The 13,916-nt window shown below is 38.0% G+C and overlaps 1 protein-coding gene across 6 annotated transcripts in view; it reads left to right on the plus strand.

Annotated features, from left to right (window-relative positions):
- PHF20 (PHD finger protein 20) overlaps positions 1 to 13,916 on the plus strand; it is a 127,760-nt gene that overhangs the window by 62,956 nt on the left and 50,888 nt on the right. The gene's annotated exons all lie outside the window — the stretch shown is intronic.

Raw genomic sequence — 13,916 nt, forward strand, 5'->3', positions numbered from 1 at the left:
TGCTTTGATTGTGAACTAAAATGAACTTTCCTAATTTTTTTTCACCCTTTATTAATAACAGTTTCTTATTTTGATGCTATATACTTAAAAATGCTACATGCTTGTCTGATATTGCTAATTTGTACTTCCTCTCTTTTCTTGATTTACTGAGGATTTATCAGTTTTGTAAATGATTTCAAAGAACTAACCTTTTGCTTTAGTTTTCTCTATTTAAAAAAAATGTCATTGATTTCTGTTTTGATCTTGTTTTCTTTCTTTAAATGTTTCTAAAAATATAGGTCATTGATTTTAGATACTTTTTTCTAATATGAGCATTTAAAGTTATAAAATATTCTAAGCACTGCTTTAGCTGCATCCTACAAATTTTGATATGTTGTATATTCATTTTCATTCAGTTCAGAATATCTATGATTTATTTGTTGACTGTGTGTTACTTAGAAATATGTTTCATTTCCAAGTGTTAGATTTTTTTATAGATACCTTGTTGTTACTGATTTCTGATATAATGCCTTGATGGTCAAAGAACATACTCTGTCGGATTTCAATCTTTATTTGTTTTTATTTTTGGCCATGCCACGGGGGCATGGGAGCTTTTAGTTCCCCTGCCGAGGATCACACCCACACGGTCTGCAGTGAAAGCATGGAATCTTCATCCCTGGACTGCCAGGGAATTACCCCAGTGTTTATACATTTGCTGTGCTGCTTTTTCTGGTCCAGCATATGATCTGTCTTGATGGATATTCTGTATGCTTCTGAAAAAATTGTGTGTTCTGCCATGTTGTAAATCTGTCAGTTAGGTCAGGGTGGTTGATGGTGTTTTTCTGATACGTTGCCACTGGTTTAGTTTTGTTTTTTTCCATGTGTGTATCCGTTTCTACCATCTACTAAGAGATGGGTGATTATGGATTTATCTTTTTCTCTCTTTAATTCTTGATCCATGTATTTGGAAGTTAGTTTTTATTTGCATGCATATTTTTAATTTCTATGTCCTCCTAATGAATTGCCCCGCTTTGTGTTCTGTTTTGGCGGTAAGGCTTGTGGAATGTTCCCTGACCAGGAATTGAACCCGGGCCCCAGCAGTGAAAGCCCCATGAATTCCTAACCATGAATCGCCCTCTTTGTAATGTGAAATATCACTGTTTCTTTGGTGGTAGTCTTTTTCTTGACTGTCACACTATGATGTGCTTAAATTTGTTTTAGTTTTGTATTTAACCTGCTTGAGACTCACTGAGCTTGAATATGAAAATTGACTTAATTCTTATGTCCTTTTTCTGATATTAGAACAGGTACTCCACCTTTCTTTTGCTTTCTATATACATGATCTATCTATTTCCGTCTCTTTTCTTTCAGTATAACTATGCCTTTAAGTTCAAACTGTCTTTTATAGATAGTTGGGTTTGGATTTTAACTGCATTGTTTAGTTACATTAAATGAAATTACTGATACGATTGCATTGAGGTCTGCCATTTTGCTTTTTCTTCTGTTTGATCCTGTGTTTTGTTCTTTTCCTTCTTCCCTATTTTTTCAGGTTAATTGAATTTTTAAAATCCAATTTTAATTCATCTATTAGCTTTAAGCTATACTTCTTAGCATTTGTTTCAGAGGTTACTCTAGGTATTACAATGTATATATGTACTTTTCACAGTTTACTTATAGTTAATATTGAACCATCTTATATAAAATGTTGTGTAATCCACTAACACCCCCTTTTTATGCTCTAGTTATCACATGAATTGAATCTACGTATGCTATAAAGTTGACAGTATAGTATTATAATTTTTGCCCATATATTTTAAAGAAGATTAAAAAAGAGATAATGATTTACATATGTATTTACCATATCCAGTATTCTTCATATCTTTTGTTTTTTAACTTATTTATTTTTAACTGGAGGATAATTGCTTTACAATATTGTGTTGGTTTCTGCCATATATCAACATGAATCAGCCATCGGTATATGCATGTCCCCTCCCTCTTGAACCTCCCTTCTTTATTTCTTCTTGAAGATTTCTTTTCATGTTAAATTTTCCTTTCGTGTTTTTTGTTTTTTTTCTGTAGGCCAGGTTTCCTGGTGACACATTCTCTTGGTTTCTGTTTATTTGAACATGACTTTATTTAACTTTCATTCATTTTTTTTTTTAACTTTCATTCTTAAAGGATATTTTCACTGGATATAGAATTGTGGGTTTACAGTTTTTCTTTCTTTAAATACTTTAAAGTATCACTTCTTTATACTAACTTGAAAGATGTTATTCATGGTCTTCTATTGTTTCTGAAAGGAAATTAGTGATCATTCATACTGTTGTTTTCCCTGACTGTAATGTGTTGTTTTCTTTCTGGCTGCTTTCAAGGTTTTCTTTTTTATCTTTGGTTTTTAGCAGTTGGCTATGACGTGTTAAGATTTGTTTTAGTGTTATATATAACTTGCTTGAAATTTACTGAGCCTGAATATGAAAACTGATTTATTTCATCAAATTTATGTGAGACTTTTAGAAACTACCCCACAGGTCACTGGAACTCTGTGGATTTTTATGTTTTTGTTCAGCTTTCCCCCTTCACATTCAGACTGAAAAATTTTCAATATATTTTCAAATGCTTTTCTCAACTCCACTCTGCTTTTAAGCCCATCCAGTGAATTCTTTTATTTCTAGTACTTTTTAGTTCTATAATATTCCTTTTATTCCCCTAGATTCTCTGCTGAGATTTTCAGTCTGTTTACTCATCATGAGCATAGTTTTAATAGCTGTTAAAAAATACCTATCTAACAACATGTAGATTATTCTGAAGTTAATCGTCATTGACTGACTTCACTCTAGGTGACACTTTCCCATTTCTTTATATCTCTAATGTATTGGATTATAGCCTTTGCATTGTTTGTGATAGGTTGTAGTTTGGATTATGTTATGCTCCTCTGAAGAATAATGATTTCTTTGTTTTAAAGGGAAATTTATTTGAACTCAAAACTCCAGTTTCTTGATGTAGACCTTTTTTTTTTAATTAATAAAAATCTTTATTGAATTTGTTGCAGTATGCTTCTGTTTTATGTTTTCTTTTCTCCTGCAACGGGCAGAATCTGAAACCTCTGTTCAGTCTTTGAGCTTCAGTTGGTCTTCTTGGAATTTTATAGGTTCGGAGATCAGTCAGCGATCAGACAGAATTTAAATGTATCAAATTAGGCCACCCTTTTGTGGCTGTCTTCTTTCTAAGATTTTACTCCTCACTTTCTAGCTGTTGTCATTGCAGTGAACTTTGTCTTCTATTTCTTCAGCCAATAAGACTCAAGGGTTTTAGCTATGCAGTGCTTCTTACTGGAGCCCATCTTTACATGAAAAGTTTATTTCAAATGTCTAACTCGTGTCTCTGTCTCTCTTTGTTGCTCTTCAGTGCCTTTAGATATTTTTTTCTTTTATATTTTTTCCCCAGAGTTCATAATGGTTGTAATCAAAAGGGTTGTTTCCATGGGAGGTCTTCTACCATTACTGACAGAGAAAACTCTACCTTATGATAATAGACACACAGTTTAGGTAGTTGCACGTATCCATGACTACACAGAAAGATAAGTCCCATGATTGCGTGTTGTATAATAGCTATTTGGATGTTATTGGTAATGTGAAAAAAAAATCATAATTTCATAATGTTATATTTCTGATAAATGGTTCCTTTTGATGGATATTTAGGTTATTACTGAGCAATAGCAAAGTAATAACCTAAATACTAAATACTACAAAAGCAATACTATATTACATTAATATAGTAATCCTTGAACGCTAGTGAAGAGTCCTGTAGGTTACGTTTTTATAAGTATGATTGCTAGATTCAACAGAATGCGTGTTTTAAATTCCGATGACAAATCATCCTTCATAAAAAGACCATTCTGCTTTATATTATGATCAAGAGTGTGGTATAGTACAGAGTGTGGTACGCGTTTTCCCTACATTCTTCCTATCTGTGGATACTACTCACCTTTTTAAATTTTCTTTAATGTAGGTTAACATTGGAAGTTGTATTTTTTAAAATGAGATTGAACAGTTTTTCATGTTTTATTGAATATTTTAGTCTATTTTTTGTGAATTGTCTTTAGTCTTTGTCCACTTCCTGTAGGGTTGTTTTTTATTATTGATTTGCCAAGTCTCCTTTGTGTATTATTGATATGGACCCTTTGTCTTTTATATATATTGTACTGTATTTTCTCTTGGTCTGTCACTTGTCTTTTACTTTGAATCATTGTATTTCTTAATAATGAAATTAAAAAACAATTCTACATTCTTTTTTCCTTGGTACTTAAAAAATATAGTTATGATCATATTCATTAGAGAATCGTTGCCTTACAACGTTGTATTGGTTTCTGCCATACATCAACATGAATCAGCTCTAGGTATACATATGTCTCCTCCCTCTTAAATCTCCCTCTCACCCCGAACCCCGTTCTAAGATTCTTGATCAACGTTCATCTTTTTAAAAAATTTATTTATCCATTTTTGACGGTGCTGGGTTTTCATTGCTGCACATGGACTTTCTCTAGTTTGGGCGAGCAGAGTTGCTGTGCGCGGCTTCTCATTGTGGTGGCTTCTCTTGCTGCAGAGCACAGGCGCTAAGGCACTTGGGCGTCAGTAGTCACAGCTCACAGTCTTAGTTGCCCTGCGGCATGTGGGATCGTCCTGGACCAGGGACTGAACCCATGTGCCCTGCATTGGCTGGCAGATTCTTTACCACTGGACCACCAGTGAAGTCCCCAACGTTCATCTTTAAAAAGTTGTTTATTTTATAAAATTTGACTTAACAATGATTGAAAGAGGTAAAGTAGTGGATGAGGGAATTAGTGTGAGTAAATTCTGGTGTTTCTTAAATATCCGTGAAGCCCAAAGGGGGCTTGTAGGATATCCCTCTTCTGGACTATGCTATATTGTGAACTATGGCAGCCTAAGAGAGGAAGACATGGCCTTGTTGGAGAATTTAGCCAGAAACAAGTTATGGAATCAAATGTCTTGAGGGTCTATTGATGATATGGTCTGGGACCCGGGATGTGTTCCTTTGGTAAACCTGGGTGGTCTGTAACCTTCTTCCTTCATGTGTGTGGAGAAGATAGGCTGTGGAGTTCCCAAAGCAGAGCTTCTTGGGTGTGTATGAGCCCAGAGGTAGAATGAAGACACTTGTGGAGATTTTTGGGTTGAGCATGGTTCCCTGGAGAAGGATGTGCAGACATGCTTTTAGTGAGAGACTCAGGGAAATAGTAGAGATTAAATGAAACTGTCTTCCTGCAGTTAGGGCATGCATGGTGAGAAGACACTGCACACGTGGATGTGGAAGCTCTGGTCATATATCTTTTTTGCTCAGATTGATTAGAGTGTCCTGTTGCAGTGGGTAGCAGACGCTGTGCTAATAAGTGTCAGTGATGGAAGATCAGTGCCTGCCTGAAGACCACCTTAATCTGGGAGGTATGATGTTTAAGCTGAATCTTGACAGATGTATAGCACTACCCCATGAGTAACACAGGGGACTAGGTATTCCAGTAGAGGGGACTGTATGCATAGTGGTGTAGCACGTCTCTTACTAGGCTCTTTCAAATGGAGAAAAGGTAGTCAGTTGAATATTTAGCGATTTTGTATTTTGACACTGTGTACTTGTGACTTTATTTAATGTAGTGAAGTCGCTCAGTCGTGTCCAACTCTTTGTGACCCCATGGGCAGTAGCCTGCACCAGGCTCCTCCATCCATGGGATTTTCTAGGCAGGAGTACTGGAGTGGGTTGCCATTTCCTTCTCCAGGGAATATTCCTGACCCAGGGATCAAACCCAGGTCTCCTGGATTGTAGACAGACGCTTTACCATCTGAGCCACCAGGGAAGTCCTATGCTTATTTAATATAAGCCGTCATGAAATCTATACATTTACATACTCATTTGTGTTATACTAAATGTAAATCTAATTTATATATTTAATAATAAATGTAAGATTTGAAATTCTTTGCCTTTATTCCACAAAGGCATTACTTTCAAATTTTTCAAACATTAAGAGTAATTTAAATTTGGAGGAATTCCTTGGTGGTCCAGTGGTTACGACCTGGACTGTGTTCAATTGACCTGGCCCTGGTTCAATCCCTGTTCCGGGAACTAAGATCCTGCAAGGCGCTCAGTGCGGCAAAAAACAAACAAAAAAGAGTAATTTAAATTATAAATAGAAAATTTTACAATGTTAAAATGAATGACATTTAAATAGTTTTGTCTTTATAAGACTTTTATACCATGATGACTGTATGTCTACAGAATTTATACTTTTATGTGGATAATTTCAATTTAGGTTGGAGGGGCAGGTTTTTGTTGTTAATCAGATTGTATGTAGTTGGCATAAATGCAGTGGCAGAGCAGTTCTTTGAAAATAGTAAACTGAAAGTATTCAAGTGTCACTTCTGCTCATTCCTTTGGTCTTCTGTTCCGCTGGTGCAGAGTGTTGTGCCTCAGCCTTGTGGGCTTGTGGGTACCAAGGATCTTCTCCTTTCTTGCTGAGCCTCTTCTCAATGGCAGGGCTTCTCTCCTCAGCCGACTTTTTCTCCTTTGGGAGGGATTATTAGATTTGATGTGCAAATTTGGTAGAAATTTAATCTCAGAGTGTAGAAGTCTCTTTTGGCATGGAGAACTCTCTATCACAGCCACGTCCCTTAGCTCAGCAGACTAAGCTCTTCATTATGTTGTCTTAAGGGTGTTGTTAATGTTAGACATCATTTGAGATTGGCAATGAATTGTTCTTCACCACTAGGAAATATGCTGTGCAGAGGAGATGAGTGAGGAGATGAGGTTAGAGGCTAAATCCCAGTGCTTGTTTTAAAGTTTGCACACACATGCAGTTTCTGTCTCATGTCAGTTAATTTAGCCGCATCTCAGGTTTGTGGCGAAGATGGAAATAAGGTAAAGTGAGGGTGGGACAGGGAAGTCTTGGAAAAGATGGTGGGAAGATTTCATGTTTTTTTGTTTCTTGAGGTTGCATGGAGGATTTTTTAGGGAATAATTTTGACACCATGGCAACTAACTGAAGTACTTGCCTGTTTGCAAGAGAGTGTGTAGTAGGGTTAGTGGTGTGATTACCTGGAGCTTGAGCTAGGAAGAGTAAATGCAGCATGGATACCATTACTTTTTTCTTTTGGAATAAGCTCTAAGCTATTTGCTTTTATGGCTTAAATGTCAGGAGGGGAATGCAGTTGAAATTGTTCTACTTGAGTAGGAATTTATTCAGAAATTAGAATATATGCCCTGAGAAGTTAGGTTATTCTCTAAACCTCAGCCCAGCCTATTTGGTCATTCACAGATAACCAGGGCTGTTTGAAAATGGACTGTAGTCCATTCATTAATTTTGCATGCATGCTCAGTTGCAAAGTCATGTCCAACTCTTTGGGACCCTATGTATGGTAGCCTGCCAGGCTCCTCTATCCGTGGGATTTCCCAGGCAAGTATACTGGAGTGGGTTGCCATTTCCTTTTCCAGAGGCTCTTCCTGACCCAGGGATTGAACCCGCGTCTCCTGCTTTGACAGACGGATTCTTTACCACTGAACCACCAGGGAAACCCATTCATTCATTTTAGTCAATAAATATTTAACAAGTGCCTACTAAGTGCCAGACTCTATTCTAAGCTGTGTCATTTGTGAATATTCTAAATGAACCATAAACAAGAGAGAAAACTAAATAGAAGTGCAGGCTTATTCACCTAATTTTTTCTTATTTTTTTTTTAAACTGAGTACCTGTTAGAAATCAGACATTGCCACATGGTCTGGTGTTCCACTGATATGTTGTCAGTTATAAAATGAATGGGAAGTTACTTGTCACTGAACTATTACAAGTTTACAGATGATTTACTTGCAAATTAACCAGGGTAGTTTCAGAGTAATGCCTACAGTAGTTTTTGTAAATGATTTATTTTTAAATTAACCTGGTCTGGTTTAATGTAGCGCTTATAATTGTTAGATTTCAGGCAACTGTGTTCTCTGTTTTCTTGAGTAAGAGAGTCATAGACTTAGAGTCATTGTAGTTGGGGAAGTTGGGAGTGTCTGTGATCTGTCATCAGGCATATCCTGGTGGAACACTGGCTGAGAATTGATTGTTCTTTTGGGGTTAGAGAAATGAATGAGACATCTGGTCATTGCCCTTGTAGGTCTTTCTGTCCTGAGGCATGAATGAGATTGTATTACAAGAGAGAAAGTAAGGTGGTGTCATGAGAAATACTTAAAACTTTAAGAAGAGAAGACTGGCAGTGATAATGTGTACCTGTCACATGGAAGTTGAACTCAGGATTCTCTTCTTTGAGTCCTGTTGCCTGAGAACGAATACTATATGCCTGGGAGTGAATACTATACATCTTACTGTATGCCAGGGAGCTCTGCTGGCTATCAGTGGGGCGCTGTTGGTCTTAGGGTACATTAAGTGCTCTTTGGACCCGACATCTGGAGACAGGTGATGTTTAGGTTAATAGTTTGAGGGTAGGGGTGGAAGAATATGGAACTTGACAGGGCTTTGAAGGATGAGTAGCAGTTAGGCATTTGGAGATAAAGACAGCAGCATCAATAGTATAATCTCAGGGTCTTTTCTGAGACTATTAGGTGTGCTTTCTGACTTAGTTGAAGGCTTCCTGAAGTGGGTTAAGGCTGAGCAGGTAAGTTGGTACCAAACAGTTGATTTGATTTGACTTGCTTTCTTGTTTGTGAATCTATTGAAATGCTTCATTTGCAGGATAGAGCTGTCAGTTCACTTGGATCTCTCTGTTGGTAAGGTTGCATTCCTCCTGCTTAGCTGTTCTGTGGCCTTAAGGTATTTTAAAGTTGTTTTTTTTTTTTTTTCCCTATGAATTGTTTGACAGTATTTACCCTTGAATATTTTGATGTATATTTCCTTAAAAAAAAAAAAAAAAGGGCATTCTCTTATGTTACCACAATTATCACAATCTGGACGTTATTCAAACTCCACTAGGGATTTCACTGGTACTTTTTACCTCATTAATGGAGGTAATCTTGTCTTTATTCAGCATATTCTTTCTTGGTAATTTGCTTTTTTATGTTCATAAAGTTGAAAAGAAATCTAGAAAAGTACAAGAACAATAAAAATAACATGCATGTTTCCCACACCTGAACTGTTGGTTTTGGTCATGAGTGAGGGCCTCGGGGTCTTACTCTGGCCCGGCTGCCTGCTGACGCTCCAGCTTCATCTTTCCTTAGTTCCTCTCCTTCCTGCTGCCTCTGTCCAGGCACAGTCCTTGCTGTCCTCCAAGCAAGTATGGTCATCATTTTTGAGTCATAAGGAGACAGCAATGAAACGTTTTATTTAGTGTTGATGTTAAAATTTACATTTAATTTTTCACAGTGAGAACACTAAGGAATACTAATTTTGTAAGTACAACTTCTTGATGAGTTTTCACAACTACTCTGGCATAAAGACAGTTAAGGAGCCCTATTTAAAGATTATTATTAATATATAAAGAGTCATTTTGCTGTTTGTTTCCCTCATATAAATTTCAAAACCAAATATACTAGGAAAAATTAAAACTAAGTAAAAGGAAAAAAAGTGAAAAGCCCTCCGTTACTCTTCCCCCTCTTGAAAGAACCATGGAACAGTTTGGTATATGCTTTTCCATTCTTCAGCACATGGTTCTCTGCATATATAAACACACATGTACCCATGTAACTTTTTAAAAACAGAGTGGTAGAATCATATTCTTGTATTAGTCAATGGCTTATCATTTTTATACAGTATTTTTCCATGTCAGTTCATAGCTGTTTCAATATTACATATAATTTATTTCTTTGGATGATTTTCCATAATTTATTTAACTTCCCACTGTGAAAGACATCTAAGTTCTTGCTAATTTTTTACTGTTAATTCTCCCTGTTTTGTAGAAGAAACTAGTACTTGGCAAGAAGGGGTAACTCAGCCAGAGTTAGAATACCACATTTCCCAATGGCTGGGTCATTCCAACTCCTGTCTTCTGACTGAGTACTAAATGCCATCTGGTGAGATGCTGGGTGCTGTATAAGTCAGGTGAAGTGAACACACATCCTGCCTTCAGAGAGGTTGCACAGTGTGTAACACGGAGCTCGCACTGCCCTCGAGGGCAAGTGTCAAAGCAGTGTGTAGACTCAAAAGCAGCTTAGTAGGCCAGCTTTGAAGAGCACTGTGTGTGGCCCAAGTGATGTCACCACTCCAGACAGGGTGGTGCCTTTGAAAGTCTTTAATTTGAGGGGTGGAAGTGTTGATCTGGAAACTGAATGGTGTTCCCGGTTTTTCTTTTGGAACATGGGCTTAGTGGTGAGCACAGGATGAAAAGATTGCTGGTTGTTGAGAACTCATTCACCAGGAATGTATTATGTAAGTCAGCAGGAAGGAGGGCGGGATCATTCTCAGAAGCATCCCGCAAGGCCCCTGGAGGCCAGGGTGCTGCTGTGTTAGTCACTGTTTAGAGGTTGCTGTCCTGAGCTGGTGCCAGTCTTGTAATTTCTAACTGGATGGAGTCAAGATCAGTGTGAAGGAGGCTGGGAAGGCAACACCATCAGAAGCCGTGCGTTAGCTGCTCCATACGCAGCTCTGGCCTTTGGGGCAGCTCTGCCATCTTGTGGAATAAATGCTCAGTTTCTCTTGTGAGGTCCAAGTTGGATAGCCTTGCCAGGGTTGCTTTCCTCCCACTTAGCTATTCTGTGACCTCAAAGTATTTTTCCTGCATAAATTTTTTCATTTTTATATTTAAAAGATGTTTTTATTTTGAAATATTGGAAGACATAAAAAGTTGCAAAAATAGTAGAAAGAATTTCTTATATACCTTCAACCAGATTCCCTGTTTGTTAGCAGTTTACTGTTTGCTTCATTATTCTATTCTTTAAAAACTATTTTTCTGAATTATTTGCAAGTAAGTTGCAGACCTTTACCCCTAAGTTCTTCTGTGTTGATTTCCTGATAACTAGAACATTTAATTACATGACCATAATTTAATTATCAAAGTCAGGACCTTATTCAGACTTCATCAGTTCTGATAATGTTCTTCATAGCAAGCGTGGAGGAAACTTTATTCTGAGGGGATCAGGATCCAACTCAGGATGTCACACTGGATTTAATTGTCATGTTTCATTAGTTTCCTTTCAGCTGAAACATTTTTTTCAGTGTTTTTTTGTTTTTCATGACCTTGACATTTCTGAAGAATATGATGTCGTTGAATTTGGGGTTTTTTTTATGTATCCAGATAATTAGATTTAGGTTATTCCCTTTTAGCAGCAACACCATGCAAGTGATGTGTCCTTTTCAAGTGCATTCTAACAGGAGCCACATGATATCTGTCCCGTTTATTGATGAAGTTAACTTTGGTCACTTGGCTAAGGGTACTGCCCACCAGGTTTCTCTACTGTAAAGCTGTTATTTTTCCCTTTATAGTTACTAAGTTTCTTGTGAGAGGATACCTTGAGTATATGTAAGTATCTTTATTTACATATACTCAAATATCTGTGTGTTTCTTTATCAGGAGTTCACCCATTATTTTAATACTGCTTCTTGCCTGATAAATATTTTTACTCTGATGTCTACCAAATGGTAATTTCTAACTCTCATCATTCCTTCTACATTTATTAGTTTGTATTCTGTTAAGGAAGTACCTGCCTGCCTGCCTTTCCCTCTCTCCCTGATTCTTCCCTCCCTCCCTTCTTTTCTTCCTTCCCTCTTTTTATCCACATGGTCTCATGGAATTTCTTTTGTTCTGTGGGTTATAATGGTTTCTATCATTATTTATTTTAATAACCACGTTGTGGGACCCCTTCAAGCTAGTTCCTGTGTCTTCTTCACTTTCTGGCATAAGAAAATGTAGCACGCTTATCCTGTACTCACCCAACCTTGGATTCAGCCATTTCTCCAGGAAGCCCTGATTTCTTTTAAGTGGTGAATTGTGTTTAGAAATCAAGAGCCGAGTGCTGGGCACACCCAGGGTACACTCCTGGCATACACAGAGGATACGTGAGAGTTCCTCTTTACCACCTGTTTTCCTAGCTTAAGCTTCTCTCTAGAGCTGTTAACAGTTTGATACCTATCCTTCTGGTTTCCTTCCTATGCATTTTATAATACCTTTCCCCCCATCTGCAACCACAAATGTACAGTGTACACTGAACAACTTTCTGTTTTCACTTAGCAGTGTATCTTGAGAGTAATTCATATCAGTAAGTATAGAGCTACTTCATTCTTTTAAATGACTAATTAGAATTACATAGTGCTGACTACGGCCATACCACCCTGAACGCACCCGATCTTGTCTGATCTCAGAAGCTAAGCAGGGTTGGGCCTGGTTAGTTCTTGGATGGGAGAAGTACTTAGTGCAGACTTCGCATAATGAACTGCTTCTCTGTTTATGAACATTTTGTTATTTTTTTTATTCCAAACATTTGACTGGAGTTGCTGTATTTAAATCTGTTCACGTTTCTCTTTGGTTGCTTTTTGTTGCTTCACAGCTGAGAAAGCTATTGCTTCACAGACCTGAAAAATGTTTTATTCATTATAGTATTTCAAGTACATGTCAAAATAGTGTTAAACTACTGGGGTTATGTGGAGTCGTTGCTGACAAGAATACCAATCATACTGGGGGTCAGTGCTGAGGGCATACACGACAGTGAACCTTATCCTCTGGCTGGAGCAGTGACAAACAGCAGGATCCAGGAGCAGATCCACAGTGCTAAGGAGAGGCTGCAGTAGACAGTTGTTTGTGCCAGGAGTTGATAGATGTGGTCCCTGAGAACCAGGCCATCTGGCTGCCTTCCTGCATTTGGAGTGAGCTGGGTCTGCATGGAAGTAGAATTGGCTAGACAGGGAGAGGGCACAGCATGAGCAGAGGTGTGAGCTATAAGAGCGTGAAGCGGTCGCTGGGGCCAGCAGTTGGCTGGGGTGGCTGCTAAGGCCTCATTGTGGACTAACTAATGGGAGATGAGTTTGGAAAGCATGATGGTGCTTAGAATTTACATGGGCTTAGAAGGCCAGACTGAGTATTGCCAGCCAGAGTGAATACCATCATCATAAGCAATCTAGCTGTGAGGTTTTGAGGTACTTGGCAATGGGTATATTCCTTCTCCAGGGGATCTTCCCGACCCAGGGATTGAACCTGGGTCTCCTGAGCCACCAGGGAAGCCCATACAAAAAAAGGGTAGTTATATAGGACATGATTTCTAAGCCAGGTCTCAGAAAACATAGTTTAAAAACCTTTTTATTATAAAGATTATGCTTATCATAAAAGGGAAAGTGTAATATAAAGCATTGCCCAAGTAAATAGAAACTGAGAGCTTCTGATCCTACTATATATTATCTGTTGCTGTGTGGCAGTATTACCACGAACATAGTATCTTAAAATAACACATTTATTTCCTCACAGTGTCTGTGGATGAGACATCTAGGCACAACTTAACAGGGTTCTCTGCAAGGCTGCAGTCAAGGAGTTGACCAGGGCTGGTTCTCATCTGAAAAATCTACTGAGGAAGGGTCTGCTTCCAGGCTCACACGTTATTGCAGGCTATCAGGCCGAGGGCTGTAGTCTTTTGTGGGCACTCTCAGTTCCTTGCCACATGGCATTCTCCCTTGAGTAGCTCAATAGCTTGTTGCATTTAGCCAGCGTGGGAGAGTGCCTGCCAGTAAGATGGATGTTATGGTCTTACAAAACACAATCATGAAAGTGATCTGCTGTCACCTTTGCCTGTTCTATTAGAGGCAAGTTATACAGGTCCTACCCACACTCAAAGGGAGGGAATTGCACACAGGAGTGGATGCCCCGAGGCAGGGATTATTAGACATTTTATAGTCTCTTTCTACCTCTCTTTCCCCCCGCAAAAGAAAAAGAAAGCACTCTTTTAGTATAATTAATAGAGTTATACTATTATTTAAAGCAAATTCAAATTCCATGGACCATTTTTCTCCTCATATTAA

Source organism: Bos javanicus, chromosome 13, assembly GCF_032452875.1.
Source record: "Bos javanicus breed banteng chromosome 13, ARS-OSU_banteng_1.0, whole genome shotgun sequence".
NCBI lineage: Eukaryota > Metazoa > Chordata > Mammalia > Artiodactyla > Bovidae > Bos > Bos javanicus.